The sequence below is a fragment of the Tribolium madens genome, unplaced genomic scaffold (assembly GCF_015345945.1).
Source record: "Tribolium madens isolate multiple individuals breed KSU strain unplaced genomic scaffold, Tmad_KSU_1.1 Scaffold_97;HRSCAF=244;Tcas5.2_LG3a, whole genome shotgun sequence".
In the NCBI taxonomy this organism is placed as follows: Eukaryota; Metazoa; Arthropoda; class Insecta; order Coleoptera; family Tenebrionidae; genus Tribolium; species Tribolium madens.
In genome coordinates, this window is record NW_025401069.1 from 3183537 (window position 1) to 3200490 (window position 16954).

General features: G+C 30.4%; 1 protein-coding gene across 6 annotated transcripts in view; it reads left to right on the forward strand.

The window, feature by feature from the left end:
* The first annotated feature begins 11157 nt into the window (after positions 1-11157).
* The window catches only part of LOC123015000 (glutamate receptor ionotropic, kainate 2-like), a 41594-nt gene continuing 35797 nt past the window's right edge, over positions 11158-16954 (forward strand). For all 6 annotated transcript variants that reach the window (XM_044414393.1, XM_044414392.1, XM_044414397.1 and 3 more), the window contains exon 1: positions 11158-11232. The gene's annotated coding sequence lies outside the window, so the exon portion shown is untranslated. The remainder of the gene's footprint in view (positions 11233-16954) is intronic.

The following is a 16954-nucleotide window of genomic DNA, read 5'->3' on the forward strand; positions in this document are numbered from 1 at the left end:
AAAACCCAAAGGAATTATGGAACTCTATTACAATTAGATTATCGTCCATTTAGATCACGACAGTGGCCGGGTTATAGGTAGGTGGATTGCTCACAAAGAGCTGTCCTTATGTCCAGTTATTAATCGTCGTTAGCTTGTTTTCATCATGCGTTGCTAATCTGTTGTATACTACTTTCTAATGAACTTTACTTGAAATGCTATTGGGCAAGATAAGTAATTGATTAACTGCCAACTATTTAAAAGCATTGTCTGTTTATCCTTTTATTATCCTCTCCAAACTGTACACTCATTGAACCTTTGTGTGCACGAAACAATAATTATCTATTGCATCAATAGTTTAATTAACTATCATCGTTATTAAACAAAATATTCCACAAATACCAAGCTTATTGAATTCTGAGTCACTCTAACAAGTTATTTAAAATCCGTTAAGCTTATATTGATGAGTTTGATCTAGTTAGAGTTTCAGTTTCGTGTAGATGTATTTTCAAATGTAATTTAATATTTCTTTCACTTGTGGCATTTTAAAACAGAATTATTTTCAATAAAACATTAAAAGAGCTCAGCTATGCATATTTCAATTTACTTTGACAAAAATAAAACATGTATCCACTTTTGTAACTTTAGTTATAATGAAGTTTTAGTGTTCTTTTATTTGTGAGCTGATGCATTTATTAAGCCAAGTTTTATTACATAAGGCTGTTTTAAATGCATGTTAAATCTTTGAGGTCAGGAGATATAATTTCTTAACTTTTAAAACTTTAACATTGCAAAAATACTTATTTATGTGGCACATAAAATAATTTTTCTATAAATAAATCATTATTAAATATTCCTGTTTTTAAAAGTAAAATTCTTCACTGAATTTTATACAATTTCATAATTGATAAGTATAAGACAACTTGCTTTTATGTTTTTGTTACCTCTTGACGCTACAAGTACGGTAAGAATTGAAGTAATTGAAAAACAGTCATGTGCATTAAAAATTTAAATTTAGTCTTTATGTTGAAATAACATTAAATCCTAGCGAGACACTCGCAAAAACTGCATGATAAACGCATCCGCCCCACCCGAATTATCATTGATTTTTGCTGTGAGCTGGAGATTTTAATTTTAAGTTAAAATTTATTAATCCTGTAATGTCAGTGCGCCTCAGCTGTTTTGGCTGAAACATTAAACCGGCAATATAATCGTAGAAAAATATTCTGAGAAATGGCGACAGTGAACGTCATAATTCAACCGACAAAAACCACATTGAACCAAAATCTATCTAGTTTTTGTTAAACGGTGCTTCGAAGACTGTGAAATTGATAATTTTATTAGATTTGTGTTGCCACCGGGTCCACATTTCACCACTCGCAAACATGACTTTTTGCACATTATTGAATCTATCTTTTATTAAATGGATTCGTTTCAACCCTTTCAACACTCAAAGCATCTGCTTCGATCGAGCATTTCCAAACTTGGGTCGCTTTTTAATGTTTTCTAATTAAATCTGGTACAAAGGATTGCCAAGTTGCACAACCACTGACCGAAGTCCAATCTGAATTGAATTGAATTAAATTAAAATCTTAATTTTTGCGTTTGCTCCAAATATAACTTTCAGGAGATGAGAGAACTCTTTTATAATCCCAGACCCTTGCAGGGTGTAACCTGTAGTTAATTAAACTACAGTTTATTTAAAGCTTTATTTTCATTCATGCTCGAGTCTCTTGTTTGTGAATTAGGTTCCAACTTTCACAAACCTCTCTGATTTACATTGCAATTACACTGAATAACAGCTTAAGTCGTTTTTTAATTTTCATGTGTTTTAGCTGTTCTAAATAATGTTTTACACTATATTTATCTCTACTCTGGAATGAAGTTACAAAACAAGTTAAACTTTTCGACTTATTTCAAATGCAAAGCGATTTAACTGTATGTTGTGACATAACAAAACTTTAAAATTGTATAAATTTGTGTTCAAACCAACAAACGTTTCTAATGAGAAACCCCGATTCACAACCATTAATTGCTAGGGCTTTGAAAGGAATGTAATAACAATTGAAACATGATGTATACTAGGAGATTGTTTGACCAAGATCGTTACCGCAGAGATCCGTGCTCCCAGTCTAATATACTTACCACCCTGACTTAATTAACCGGAATTACAGCTTCTAAATTGGGAATCAAATAATCGAATTCTAAAATGGACTTGTTTTATCAAAAATCATTTGCATACTGTGCTTGTGTCTTCTAAATAATCCTTCAAGTCAGTAGCAAGACGAGACCTACTTTCAGCCCCGCCTTTGGTAATCATGGAGCTCTCACGAGCATGGAGAAGACATTACTTTTTTGTATCATGTTTTTACTCCGAGCAACAATAACACGCTTTGTGTGAGCATGCTATAGTAATTTACAGAAAAATATTAGACAAAATTGAAGCATAAAGCGAGGTTTAAGTTTACGCCGGAATTAGAACAAGAAAAGAAGACTAATTTACAGTTATTTCTCTGCAAGATGAGTAAGTTTCAAACATAAAATTGTTTCAAACACAATTTTTAGCTGTACCTAAATTGATAATTGATGACTTGTGACAATTTTTACACAAAACAGAATGTACTCTTTAAAATGAACCTTTTTAATAAAATAGTCCAAAGTTTCAGCAAATATCTTTTAAATAACCAAAAACACACTTGTTTAAATGTAATTTTTGTTTTAAACGCAATTTTCTCAGTTTCCACGTTCAAACAACTTTCAATTTCCACCTACGTGGGTAAACATTTAGTTCCTAAGTCACTAAACGGCACATTGTGCGAATGTGTGTAACTTTGGTTCATCTCGTATTAGTAATGTTTGTGCAGATTTGTTGTTGATTCTTGAGCAAAAGCAACACTCCACATCCAGTCTCGAAACTATCACAATAAATCTCTCAAAGCAACGTTAGTGCGTTCAATGTAAACTTAACGTTTACTGCTGTTGTAGAATGTAGCTTATACAACTGCAAGTCAAGCTTTCTATAGTCGAGAATTTAGAAGACAGTGTTAACCTAATTAAACAAATTTCATCCGGATTTGTTAACCGTGCTTCCGAATTAGGTCCGCTATTCATTATAATTGAATAATGAGTTTTGTTAACAAAGGCAGCAATAATTTCAGTTTGCGACATGAACAAGGACGTAAAATATGCAAATCGAATTTGTGCAAGTCGTCAAAAATAAAAAAATCGCCGTCTCATCCGTCTCGTATAAAATAAATTGGATTCGCGTCTCCTTTCGCGTTTACTCAAAATCTCGTTTCTTTTACCCCTTTAAGATGAAACGGCTCGAAGTAAATTACGGACCCAATTAGACGGATGTAAGATTAAACAGTGTCATCGTATAAATCCTTTGAGTAAGTAAGGTGTGGTCAGCCTGTGACATATTTAATCAAGTAGCTCTTTAATGGACCCCTAAGCATGAAGATGTCGCAATAGCCGGCAAATGGAGTACTCCCTGTAATTGTATTCAAAGAATGTCATAACGAGCACGAAACTTAACTGGGGAGTTGTGGAGATAAGGTCGAGAGATATTTCGCAAATTCCTTCTTCACACCTCGCATTCCAGAATGGCATCCATTCTGCACTACACTGGGACCATTATGCCGTTACAAGGTAACTTCTTTACAAACCGGCGACGGGTCATTGTCTATTAACTTGTACTCTCATGAAAACTTTTTACTTTCACACATAAAAATTATTGATGGAAGCAGTTTTTGCAGGTTTACATGGACATTTCTGAAATAATTCGATTGACGTTATAACCTGATAGCACTCACGTCCTGAGTAAAGGAGGTCAATTTTACGAATGGAGGCTGAATGGCCGTAATGATGGTACTCGATTTTATTCGATCACCCCAATAAAGCTCCTCCGCGTGATAAACAGTTGATTACTTTGGTGCACCTTAACGCAGGAGAAGATGGCCTACATTGAGCCAGTTCGGAATTACCACCAACATTGCTATCTCAATAACCAATAATAAATAAATTAAGTATTTGACATTTCTTCTTTTATTTATTATTATTGTGTGTTTTACTATTTTTAGTATCAATTTACAGAAACCACATCCACGTTTTGAACGCTTCAAGTATTACTATTTAAATTAACTAAATATTAAATACAATTTCGGTTCAAATGTTCCAACAGACAAAGGTCTGCCACACAACCAAACAACTAAATTATGTATGTTTAAAGCAGAGTTATTAGAATTCGAATAGTTGCAGCGATTTGCCATAACAATTGCTAAATCAATCAAACCTGTGTGGTTAATAATGACATCAAAACTATAAATTTTCAAATAGTTTAGCATTTTCTTCCATTTAGTGCTCATACATGAGTAAAAGCATTAAATACATATTTGAAACAAGTTGCGCGTACCTTCTAATTTAACATTCTATTGCTTGCACCACATTAAGTTAGTAAAGCATCGCGTTTGTATAATTACCATTAAGGAACAAAAAACAATTCTTGGAACAAATTAAACTTCTTGAAAATAAACGCACAAGTTGTAATTTTGGTAGACCAGCAATTAAAATAAATTTACATTCAATTAATATACGTTTGTCACTATTATTGTACCAGGATTATCGCAGAAAAGTTAGTCGTTTGCACAAATTAGAGCTGATATTTCCAATGCAGATTGTGAAAATTGTTATAATATATGCAATGTCAGCACTTATACTTTATTACTTTTAAACCTTCTACTAGACAAGTAAAGATTTATACAAAATCTTTTTTACAAAAAGCGGAAAAACAGGCAAACTCAAAAATTATCCTAGAAATAGAAATGTAACGAAACTTCAGTATTAAGATATGACATACATTCCACTTTTTTATGCTCATTTTGTGTAAATGCTTTCAGAAACATTGCATGTCACACAAGAGTAATTTTTCAAGCACAATTATTATGTTATTTATTTAAAGAAATATTTATTCTTATTATTATTAATATTTTTTATACTGCACATTCGATTAAAAACATCAAAAAATTCCAAGCACAAGATGGTTAAATGTATTTTTTTTTGTATCAAGTGTGTTCTGACTATTTGTATATTGGGGTGTGTACGTACATATTGCAACACAGAAAGCGAAAAAAAAAATTCTAAACAAAAGCTAATTTGCTTAGGGCAGCACCTTTACGAAAGCTCTCTATAAATAAATTCTCTTATATCTTACAAGGGTTGAATTTATGTAAACACAAAATTATTTTGAGTAAATAGCTCCTTGAGTTATCATGCTACATGGTGTAAAATTACTTTCTCCCTCATCCTCTTAATAATACAAGTTAATTTGCACCTTGAACTTGAACGAATACAGAAACTTCCTAAGAAACTTAATTAATTTTGGCTTTAAACTCTAAAACAGATTCTATTAGCTTTCAACAATTTGTTAATTGAAATTTAGTAAAACACACCGAGCACCTGTTTTGAAACTGATCAATTCTACCCCACACAAAAAATGGCTAATTTTAGTTTCCGATGAAGGTAGAAAAATTAATTACGAACTTAAAGAGACATTTTTGATAGCGTATTAAAGCTCTCCCTTTGATCATGTTCATCCATCGATTGTCCTATATGCCGTCATACGAAAGCATCAAGTGGTTTATCCGCCACCTCACTGACGAGAGCTTTTATGCTGAAACCGAAGCTGTGCTGACATCTCTTGATAACGCAGCGTTTCACACACAAATTTCAGTTGGAAAGTAGAAGGTTATTTCGTTGAATTTACTGAGAGCTTTTTTATTTACGACCAAGGCAAATTTTTAATACCAGCTTCAGTGTTTACGATCCTGAAAATGTCACGGACCAAGTCCGTGAATACGATTAGCTCTAACGGGCTTTGTCGAGCTTAATAAAGCATTGAATTATTTTTTCGAGATCATTTTTCAGTATTACTATTCGAATTTGAATGGAACTTTTAAATTCAACTTGTGTAAATCGTAAAGGGATACTTGATGAAAATTTATCTAAACATTTTCAGGCATGAAGGATTTGTCAGATATTTTTATTGCTTTAACTTTTACCCAAAAGCAAAATTTCCATATACCACTTCCGCAACAGAAGCGCGCATTTACATTTTCTCAATTTCGCTCTTTTTATGGCTTTTATGACAACGTCACATTTTATTTAAAAACTAAACATTAGAGATTTATTCAAGCTTATGTTACCACCACACATAGAAGTCCGTTTCTATTTTTATTGCTCAAAATCTTGGTTGGAAACTATTGTATAATTACAATACAATAGTTTATTATTAGATAGCTTTAATTGAATCAACAATAATTAGATTTTAATCCAAATTAAATTATCTAGTTTGTTGTTTTTAAAATACAAGGTGTTTTACGTGTACATAATTTTACACACCTCAAGATACAGTAGTTACAAAATAAATATATTTTTTTTTGTTTAAGTCTTTAACAAAGACCCTTATTGAACTCGTTTGTGTGCGTTAATAGCTTTTTTCTATTTAGTGTCACAATGAGCATTTTGTGTAACTGAAAACAGTTGTGACACTGTATTTAGGAACATTTTATGTAATATTTTTACCATCTCTGAGTGTACCCACTGTCGTTTTTAAGTGAGAGATTATTGTGGATCAACGTATTTTACCGAAACTAAAGCAATTTAGGCTAGTTTCAAGTGATTTGGGTATCGTATACATCAAATGTCATCAATTTTAACTACTTTATTAATTTTGTTTAACTAAATTTTGAGAATTCAATTTTAGATTACGCGTAATGACAAATCCCAGTACAAGTTGAATTTTCTAACGCCTTCATGAATGACACTGCTTAAAGATGTTCTATGTTGCTAATTGCTATGTGTCACCAACTAACGTAAAATTTCATAAACCTAAAAAATTTCTTTTTTCTTTTTTTAAAAAGAGCATATAAAAACCGCAAAATAAAAAAATTATATAAAATCCTTGTTAACGCCATTCAACTATTGTTTATTTATTCCTCACCTCACCACTACGTGGCTTGTTTTGAAACTTTATACTTGCTTGAATTGCCTTCTGCCACTTGTACTTTAAAATATTATTTTCAAATCAATTATTATGCTGTTTTTTAAGAACGAAAAGTATACATAATCGTATTTATCTATTCTAATCATTAGCTTATCTTTTGTTAAGAATAATGCTCACATTCATTTTTGAGATAAATAAACATTTGAAATCAAATATTAAACATACTTTGGTTTAAATTAATGACACATTGAATGTGTAACAAGTTTCGTAACCATGGAACGATCAAGATAATTTATAATAGAGTCATTTTTGAATCCGAAAACGTATGTCTGTGAAACGTCAAATAAAATGATAAGTAGAATGGCAAAATGGTGTGATCAAAAAATGATGATTTTAATAACTAAATTTATGATTTGCCTTTAAAAAAACCGTTAACTGTTCTATTATTATACGCCAGCGACTAATTCCTTTCCCATTTTGTCGTATTATCTTTCGACTTGTCATTTTATTTGACGTTTCACAGACATACGTTTTCGGATTCAAAGATGACTCGATTACATTATCTTGATCGCTGGATATAAGCCCTAATTTTTGTAAATACAATTTTTTAAGAAACAATTCGAACGCGTCGTTTTTTAATTTTATTTTTATTTTTCCTCAGCAAAAAACACTTCCAACATTTTTTAAGTTACGACTTGCTTGCAATCAATGGCTTTTGTACAAGCCAGTAAAATCCTTGTATCTACACAAAGTTGAAATTAAAAATAAATTTTTACCACCTATGTGTTTCTCTAAATAAAACTAAAATTTAATGACTTCTCTCTAATTACTGATGTTGCGAGTAAATGTACTAACCTATAGTAATAAAAGTTATTTTTATTATTTATTTTATTGTTTCAAAAAACGTCATCCTATTATTTTAAAAACTATTAATAACATTAGTAAAAAAAAATAAAAAATAGAGAAGGAAAATTTTGCATATTTTTCTTATTATTGCCTTTGCAATTTGTGTTGCAATCTATTTATGATTTAATAGGATGAAAGGCAACAGGGAATCTGTTATGGTTGTAAGGGCGCAAATAAAAGAAAATGCAATAAATCAAAACAAATAGACGTAACCAAGAAATATTTGCTTGGCTTATGATTTACACATCCCCAGATATCTCTGGTAAAATTGACTTTACAAAAACTTCCACGCACCATCCTTTCCCTGATTAAAAATTTCTTCCATGCACAACAACGGCATAAGAAATATTTCTCTCGAAATCAGTGAGACTGGACGACGTCGCCGCCGCGTTATATCACTGATGTTTTGTCGCGCCATCGATTCTGATTTCGGCCGTTTGTGGCGCTAGTAGGTCGCCAACTTCCGGCCTGCACACAACCGAATTTTATTTTATAGCGATTAGGGTATATCGAAGCAATTTTCGTAGATAGAACGACTCATGACTACTTTCGCTTCGAAAATTACCGTCAAAGCGTTCATCGAAAATTAAGTCTGAAAGGTGGTTATTATCGTATTAAATTAAGAGTAGAAGAGCAGCTTTAAAGTCGACTCTGCAACCTCGAAGCTCTAATTATTATTGATTGAGAGGAACTTCCTATGAGCTTTTTAGATGATAAACTTTGGAACGCTCGCACTACCACCGAGCGTCAATTTTCAATAATGGGAGATATTAATTAAGTATATAGGACATAATTGTGTGAGCTACACACTGAGAGTATGTCACTCGGGGATGATTATATGAAAGTCCTTGCTACGGATTTTAATTAAACGCAGTAGGAAGTGGACAGGCATTTAAACCAAGGTTGAGGAATTTTTACCAATATTTGATAATTTACCTAATACTCTATTGTTTCTATGTACTACAATTTAGCACTGACAATTTTTTCCACAAAATCGATAAAAATTTCTGATGTTTTGAACAAAAAAATACGCTCCTAGATATGAAGTGAGCTTAATTAAATGCAGTTGCTATTATTTAAACTGACGATGGAAAACACAGATTTGAATGGAAGTTGTATGTTAATTATTGCATAAAAATTTGCTTTATACAGGTGCGCCAGAACTCGCGCCCCAGAGGAAAATAAAATAAGGTAAGATACCAGGAATATGGAAAAAATGTAAAAAAAATATCTAAACATTTCGAAGTTATGAGGGTTTAAATTTTGCACTTTGACTCTATCTATTTCTGTTGGAAAAATAATTTTCCATGTTTTCTTCCTATAGGCTATTAAAAGAGGAAACAAGGAAGCTATATCCTAAATTGTAACTCTGTTCAATGTTATTTGTGGCTTTTATTGGCAAAATTTTTCTATCTTTACTAAACAATTGTAAAAAAACATATACAAGATCACCAGCATCATTAAATAGACATAAAAAAATGTCAAATGTCAAAAAATAAATGTCAAAATTTTTTGACAGAATTTATTAAACATTTTTTCCAAGTTCCTGGTATCTTAACCTTATTTAAAATTTTTCTCTGGGGTGTGAGTTTTGGAACACCCTGTATGTGAGAAAAGTATGTTCTTATCAATGTTTTTTACCTCACATGAAAAAATGTTATAACAAACAAAGTTATCATTAGTTAGCAAAATAATAAAAAATATAAATAATAAAATGAAACGATTACCATCAACTTACCACTTTTGAAAAAAGTCATTTGACTTTTTTTAATACAATTTTTTTTAATTACATTTATTTTTGATACAAATTAGAAAATATATTGAACCGAAAATACAATAAAAACTGTAAGCAAACTTTGAAATTAAAAGTGTCTGCAACCGATACAAGGTGTTTTAGAACTTGCGCCCCAGAAAAAAAAATGAAAAGTAATATAAGATACCAGGATAAAATGTTTAAAATTCTATTTGTCAAAAAAATTGGACATTTAATTTTTGATATTTAAGTTTTTTTATGTTTATTTAAAGTTACTGATAATCTTCAATATGTTTTTTCTTTTCATAATTATTATTCTATAAAAGAACAAAAACTAAACTAAATTAAAAGCCACAAATAACGTTAAACATAGTTACAATTTAGGATATAGCTTTTTTGTTCCTTTTTCTAATAGTCTGCAGCAAAAAAAAACATGTAAAAAATTTCCCAATAGAAATAAATAGAGTGAAAGTGCAAAATTTAAACTGCCATAATTTCAAAATTTTAATAGATAGTATTTTTTTAACATTTTTTTATGTTGTTGTTTTTTTTTTGCTTGACATATTCCTCTGAGACTCGAGTTTTAAAATACCTGTATGTATAACAAGCTCGTATTACGCAAAACAAATTCTTAAATTCACTTTTGGTGGATGCGCCGGGTAAACCTTTATCCAAACAATTTTACTAAACTTAGTAACAGCAGAAAGTTTGTTATTATTTTTATTGTATTTTATTTAAGGAAGAAAATATAACAAACATATTTATTATATTAGTGAAAAGAAATCGTTTAAATCAATAAAACGTTAACTCTTGCAAATCAAGTTTTACGATTAATGCAAAGCTAAGCACACAACGGACAAGAAAACATTTAAGATATGCTTAATTATCTTTTTCCAATTATAAAGACTGCTTTCCGGGTAATCGTCGATATTGAATGCTTAACAATTAAAGCAAAAATGACAATGACTCGTTAAGCTTATTACGAGAATAATAGCAACTTATCAACATTTATTTTAAACTTTTTTATCACCTTGTCAAAAAATGGCCGGTTTCTATCTACTGCCTGTGATTGCAAATTTCCAAAACAAAGCAGACACTCGTCCATAAATCATTTTTTGCGAATCCATTAACGGCCAAATTTATTGTTAATAATAACAGCCCGAAGCGATAATTTCCTAACATCCCTCGACCGAATCTGTCAGTGGCGATTCAGCTATTAATTTTCCCACAGATCCGTTTGTTTTATTATCAGATAAAAACGAGATTTTCTTGGGCTTTCTTACGTGAGGTTGTTCCGTCTCGAATGTTACTTCCTTTTGTATTACAATAGATTTATCATCAAAGCGCCTTAGAAATATCCCGGCTTATTTCCATCTTATTCTTTTATGTTTTGTGGTCGTGTAATTTCCTTATAACCTCAATATATGCACGTGGTCCAACGCCGACGCAGTGGTATGTGCGCGATCAAAGAAGCGTTGGGACGTCATATGCGAAAACACGCCAGTAACTTGGCGGACGAGCGTCGCGGCGCTTCGAATTTTGAATAAAGAAAGAGACGTAAGTGAAACGCGGAGAAGATCACAACATAAAGGTGAGAAAATTTATTGTTTTATTTAAAATTCAATTGGTTCTTAAATTATTTTAATTATAAAATGCATAAAAAAATTTCCAAAAATTTTGTGGACTATTCTATTTTACAAAAAAAATTCATAATTATCTGTCTAAAAAAAGGACACACAAATATATCATAAACACATAAAATGAAAATATGCAAGTAAAATAAATTAAACTACAGAATTTTCAAAATAATAAAAATTAGTAAAATCATTTAATATTATAAATATGTGTTCTAGATTTAAAAAGAAATTACAGACAATATCGATTTGAAATAATTATGATAATGTATAGAGAAGACTTATAAGAGCAAACAAATGTAAACAGGTTTTACTTCAAAATAAAGGTTAAAAACCTGAAATAATTGTGTTAATAGAACTAAGCTTTCTATTAGTTATTTTTAAGTTATTTTTTTAATTAAAAACTTATACATATCAACAATAAAGTTAATGCACACCAATATACAGAGTGCGTCAGAACTCGCGCCCCAGAGAAAATAAGATACTATAATAATAATATATAATAAGATACTATAAGACATAAAAGACAAGATCCTAGGAACATGGAAAAAATGAAAAAAATTGTATCTATAAAAATTTCGGAGTTATGGGGGTTTAAATGAGTGTTAAATGAGAGTTTATGGGGGTTTTAATTTCGCACTTTGCGAGTTTTTCCAAGTTTTTTTGCTATAGGTTATTAAAAAAGGAAACAAGGAAGCTGTATCCTAAATTGTAACGCTGTTCAATGTTATTTGTGACTTTTATTGGCAAAATTTTTGTACCTTTACTAAATAATTGTAAAAAAACATAAACAAGATCATCAGTATCATTAGATACACATAAAAAATGTCAAATGTCAAAAAATAAATGTCAAAATTTTTTGACAGATAGAATTTTTTAAACATTTTTCCGTGTTCCTGGTATCTTACCTTACTTAAAAATTTTCTCTGGGGCGCGGGTTCTGGCGCACCTGTATATATATTTTTTGAAAGTGTTTTAAAAACAATTTTATTTTAACAATCTATTTTTAATAGTATAAATAGTAGAGAAAAGTCAATTTTTACTAAACGAATATGGTTGGTTCAAGTACAAGCGAGCCTATGCAAGCGAGTACCTAACTTATTATAAAAATCATACGAGTTAAGAAAAATAATTTTTCTAATAAGATTGCGTACATATACTTATACCAAATTTAAAATGGTTGATATGCTGTAAAGGTTGCTACGGTGTAAATTTCCACTTTAACGATTCTGAATTTAGAAAAGTGAGCAATTACTGAACAAAACACGAAAAAAACTGGAGACGTGTATACGTATTATGTAGTAAAGCATGGAAATATAACTAATGTTTTTTTTGTATTAATACATATTGAAAAACAATATAAAGTGTAAAGTAAAAAAGTTTATTTTTTTATTTAGCCCCCGGCGCATCCACCATTTTTAAACAATTTTTAAATGTAACAAAAATTTACAAATTTAAATATTATACTGTTGTAATTATTTCTATCACGTATTATGATGTGTCAGATACAGTTTTTTTATTATAAAATTAAATATTAATAAAAATTAAAGATAAGAAAACAATTTTATAATTTTATTACGACAGAAGTTTACTCCAAAAACCGTTTATAAAACATTTTGCATTGCATTGAGTTTTATATTTATTTTTTTTTCCATTTAAAAAATATGTTTGAAAATTTTTTAAAATGTGAACCAATTATCTTCAAAGTATTATTTTTTTTCGATACAAAGATAATTGCGTTTATTACAATCACCTGAAAGATTCTCAAGCTTGTAATTTTTTCCGTAAATATTCAATGTGGAAACAATGTGTTCTACCTTAACGCAGATAAATTGCACTTCACTTTCAGTACTATAACCACAATAGCATCGTAAAACCGCTTTTATAACGCGCTTCACCAGAGCAGTACAGTAATTATATTTTCGAAGCGGTATTACAATCTGTTTTTATAACAATATGTAACCTTTGAGCAAACAATGCAAATTTTTGCCAAAATAGCGCCGTTTTAAAATCGGAATAAAATTTATTTGATTAGGAAAAGTTCAGCGACTCACATTAGTTTGAGTAAACCCATCATATCAGTTTAGAGAAGCGTAAAGTTTGTGATGGATCGGTATCGAGATCACAATATTTACTTTGCAAACTTTACACACCCCAAATTTTCTTCGAACAAAAGTACAAGTTTCTTGAAATTATTTTGCTAGTTGTAGTGCATTGAAATTCATAGAATTCTTTGTCTCGTAAAAATAGCAACTTTACATTGACTGAGCGAAACTTTTGTAATAAAAGTCACAAAAAGATGGTGATGGATTGTAACCATTCCCAGACAACGGCAAAATCAATCAGATTTTTTTGTGGATTGAATGAACTAAGAAATGTTTTCCAAAAAAATGTGAAAGCTCAAAGTGTCAATTTTTATGAGATTTCGCACAATTTGTATGTGTATTGATCAATCCGAACGTGATGACCATACAAAATTTAACTTTACGCTCAATCGGAGAAGTGAAATTAAATGTGAAAAGGAAACAGATACTCGAGAAAAATTACCCAATTTTTTGGGTCTGAATTTTTTATAGAGCATTATAATTTTGGTTCCTTGAAATTAAATCAACAGATTAGTTTTTTTTTATCTTACTTGAAAAAGGCCAATCAGCAACCAACTTTTCCGTTACGCTCTACAGACTTTACGAAAATCCAAATAAAAAAGAAAAGCTGGCACACTAATACAAAAATGTTTTCTTTTCGTAGAAATAATGAATAATAAATGAACATTTTTATCTCAACAACCATAAATCATTGGAATTTTTATCATCGCGTAACATTCCAGAAAATAAGCGATTTGTATAAATCGCATGTCTGCATTTCACAAACCCTGACAAAAGAATTAACTCAGAATTGCAATGAAATAGTTTTTCACTATAATCTTTGTGTCTCTCTCCCACGATAAATTTTGAAAAAAAAATAAACGCAAAAATACAACTTTCAATTGCAAATTGAGCTGTTAATTCCCACAAGTAAAATCACACAAAAATTAAATTTGACAAACATTAAATTTTTGTGTAGAACCTTTTTAAAAGTGGTTTTATTACTTACAGACAAAAGCTGTAAAGTTTTCTTTATTACTGAAAGAAAAATTATAAACTTTTTTACCTTTTATATAATATAGCTACAAGGCTTAATAGTCGTCCAAAAGTAAAACTTCTTGTGTATTTCGGTGAAACAAGACAAGATTACACTTTGCAATAAAAATTTTACTGGTGATAATAAAAATAATGAAATTTATTGCCTCGAGTTAAAAGACCCCATCTCGTAAAGATGATACTTTTTTCTACTGCTAGATTATTTGGAAAATAGTGATGTATTTTGATCAAACTGCAAATTCCTCGGCTGGAAAATTGATAAAAAGTAAAAAAAGTCTCTTTGTAGAAGTGGTTTTAGAGAATCAGTTTCCTATTTGTTTGCACCTGTAAAGAAAAATTATTTCAGTTGAAAAACTGCACTGCAGCGCTTATAAACTGATCACATTTTCTCCTTTCGAAGTTTCAAACTTACGTAATTAAACTGTAACATCTGACATGCACAAAGACAAATTTTGAAATTCAATACACTCGCAACCGTATATTTGCATACTAAATTGTCTAATGATATTGTTTACACTGCATTCGATGCATTATACAATCACATGTGGAAATTATGCACCGAGAACGATGGAATTGGATTTTCCAATTCAATTACTAAAGTTTGAAAAGACTTTTCCGGAGTTTTCTAGACGTCATCAAGTTGAATTTTCTCGTTGTTGATCCCAGATAAACGACTTACCTGCTGTTTTTTTTTGTGTTAAGTCCTGATAAATGACACAAACAAAACTGGTTATCTTGCATCTGATAAGACCTATAAAATTCCTTTCCGATAAAATTTTATTAGGTTAGATGGAAACTAAGAAAGAGAAAGAATCCTTAATGTTAAATCTATACAATCATTTCGAGTAACTAGTGATGCAATTTACTTGTCCGAAATTCAAGTAAACCAATTGTAGCAATTGTCCTATTAGCATTCATTGTAAGAAACTATAAAATAATTCCGAAATTTACAAACCTGCACTGCAATTATTTATTCTTTTGAGGTAAACAGATATTGGGAATAAACACACATAAACCAACTGAAGCTTGGAGAAAATTGAAATTTAAAAATTGAATAAAGAAAACTGGCATTTTACAAATCATGGATTACATAATCAAAAAGACTTAAGTTAACAATCAAATACTACTCGTACTTCAGTTCAAGATAATTTATTGCAGTTACTATGACCTGTAATTGAACTTTAATCATTGCATTAACCCAAACATTTCTATCGGAGTCTAAATAATTGTCTGTCAATGAGAAATAATACTAAAACAAAAACCCATTGAGCTGCAGCTTATTTCGAATTCGATTTTCTACAATTTTCCAGTTTATAGTTTCGCCAAATTGTGTTAAAGGATAAGACGGTCGACAGCCCTTCTATTGTCTTGTTTAGTCGAAAGGGTAAAACAACTTGTTTGTCGTCAACCTTTATAGGGTTCGTGCTACTACAAAGTTTGAAGCTGTCTCAATTGTTGTAAACTTAAAAATGAGTTAGATAACATTCTTGCTTTGATGCAACATTATGCTAGAATTCGCAAACATTTCTTAATTAAACCAGTATAAAATTTGTACTTTTATGTGTTGGTGTTAGAAAATCACAGACACTTTTTTTTGATAAATACCTTGAACAATATTTCCGTCTTAGGTAGGTATTTATTTCGTCCTGGATTTATTTCCAGTCGAGATTTCACAAGGCGCAATCAAGTATTCTAAGCTTGTTAACGGAGAACTCACCAAGAAAGAATTAAAAATCTTAAGTGACTACAAATTGAAGTTGAAACTTTTTTAATAGAAAAAGTGTTGCTTTGGAATAACTTATTTTTTCTTTGGACAAAACTGAAATTTTGTTACGGGAAACTTTGCCAAAGTAACGGATATGAGTACGTAATTTGTATCACAAAGTATTTTACAAACTAGTAAAGTGAAACTGCTAACTTTACTATGGATTAAATTTAACTACTTTATGGTTGGTTCGTGGTGTTAAGGGAATACCAAAACCGCTAAACATTAATCATACATTAAGTTTGTCGCACATACTAGACCAATTTCAAATGTCGCAATAAACTTTGACAAAAAATTAGTTCAAAGAAAATTTACAAATTGATTATTGAAACCTGTAAAGGTCTGGTCAATAATGTAAGCAACCCACAACTGAAGCCACCTAAAAACAGGTTGACAAAATTTGTTTTGTGGTAATGCATTCTATTTTTAAAATTTTGACTGAAAAAATTAATAATAAACTCGAGTTTCAGTAATAGCTATTTATGTATCAAGTACGCAAAATGGGGTTTTAGGGGACGAATCGTAATTAATGACGAGGCACGTAGGAGCCGAGTCTTTAATGAGATGAGTCACCTAAAACCTTTTGCGTACGTGGTGCATACAAGATTTTTTTGTTAATGCTCCCAAAACACAAATTCACACCTCTTACTAATTAAACAAATTTCGTTACCATAGTAACCAATTTTATTTTTTAGTCCGCAAAAACTGTTTTTGGGGACTGAGTACCTAAAATAACCGTTTTGACTCATTTTAGGATTAAAATTTAAAAAATTT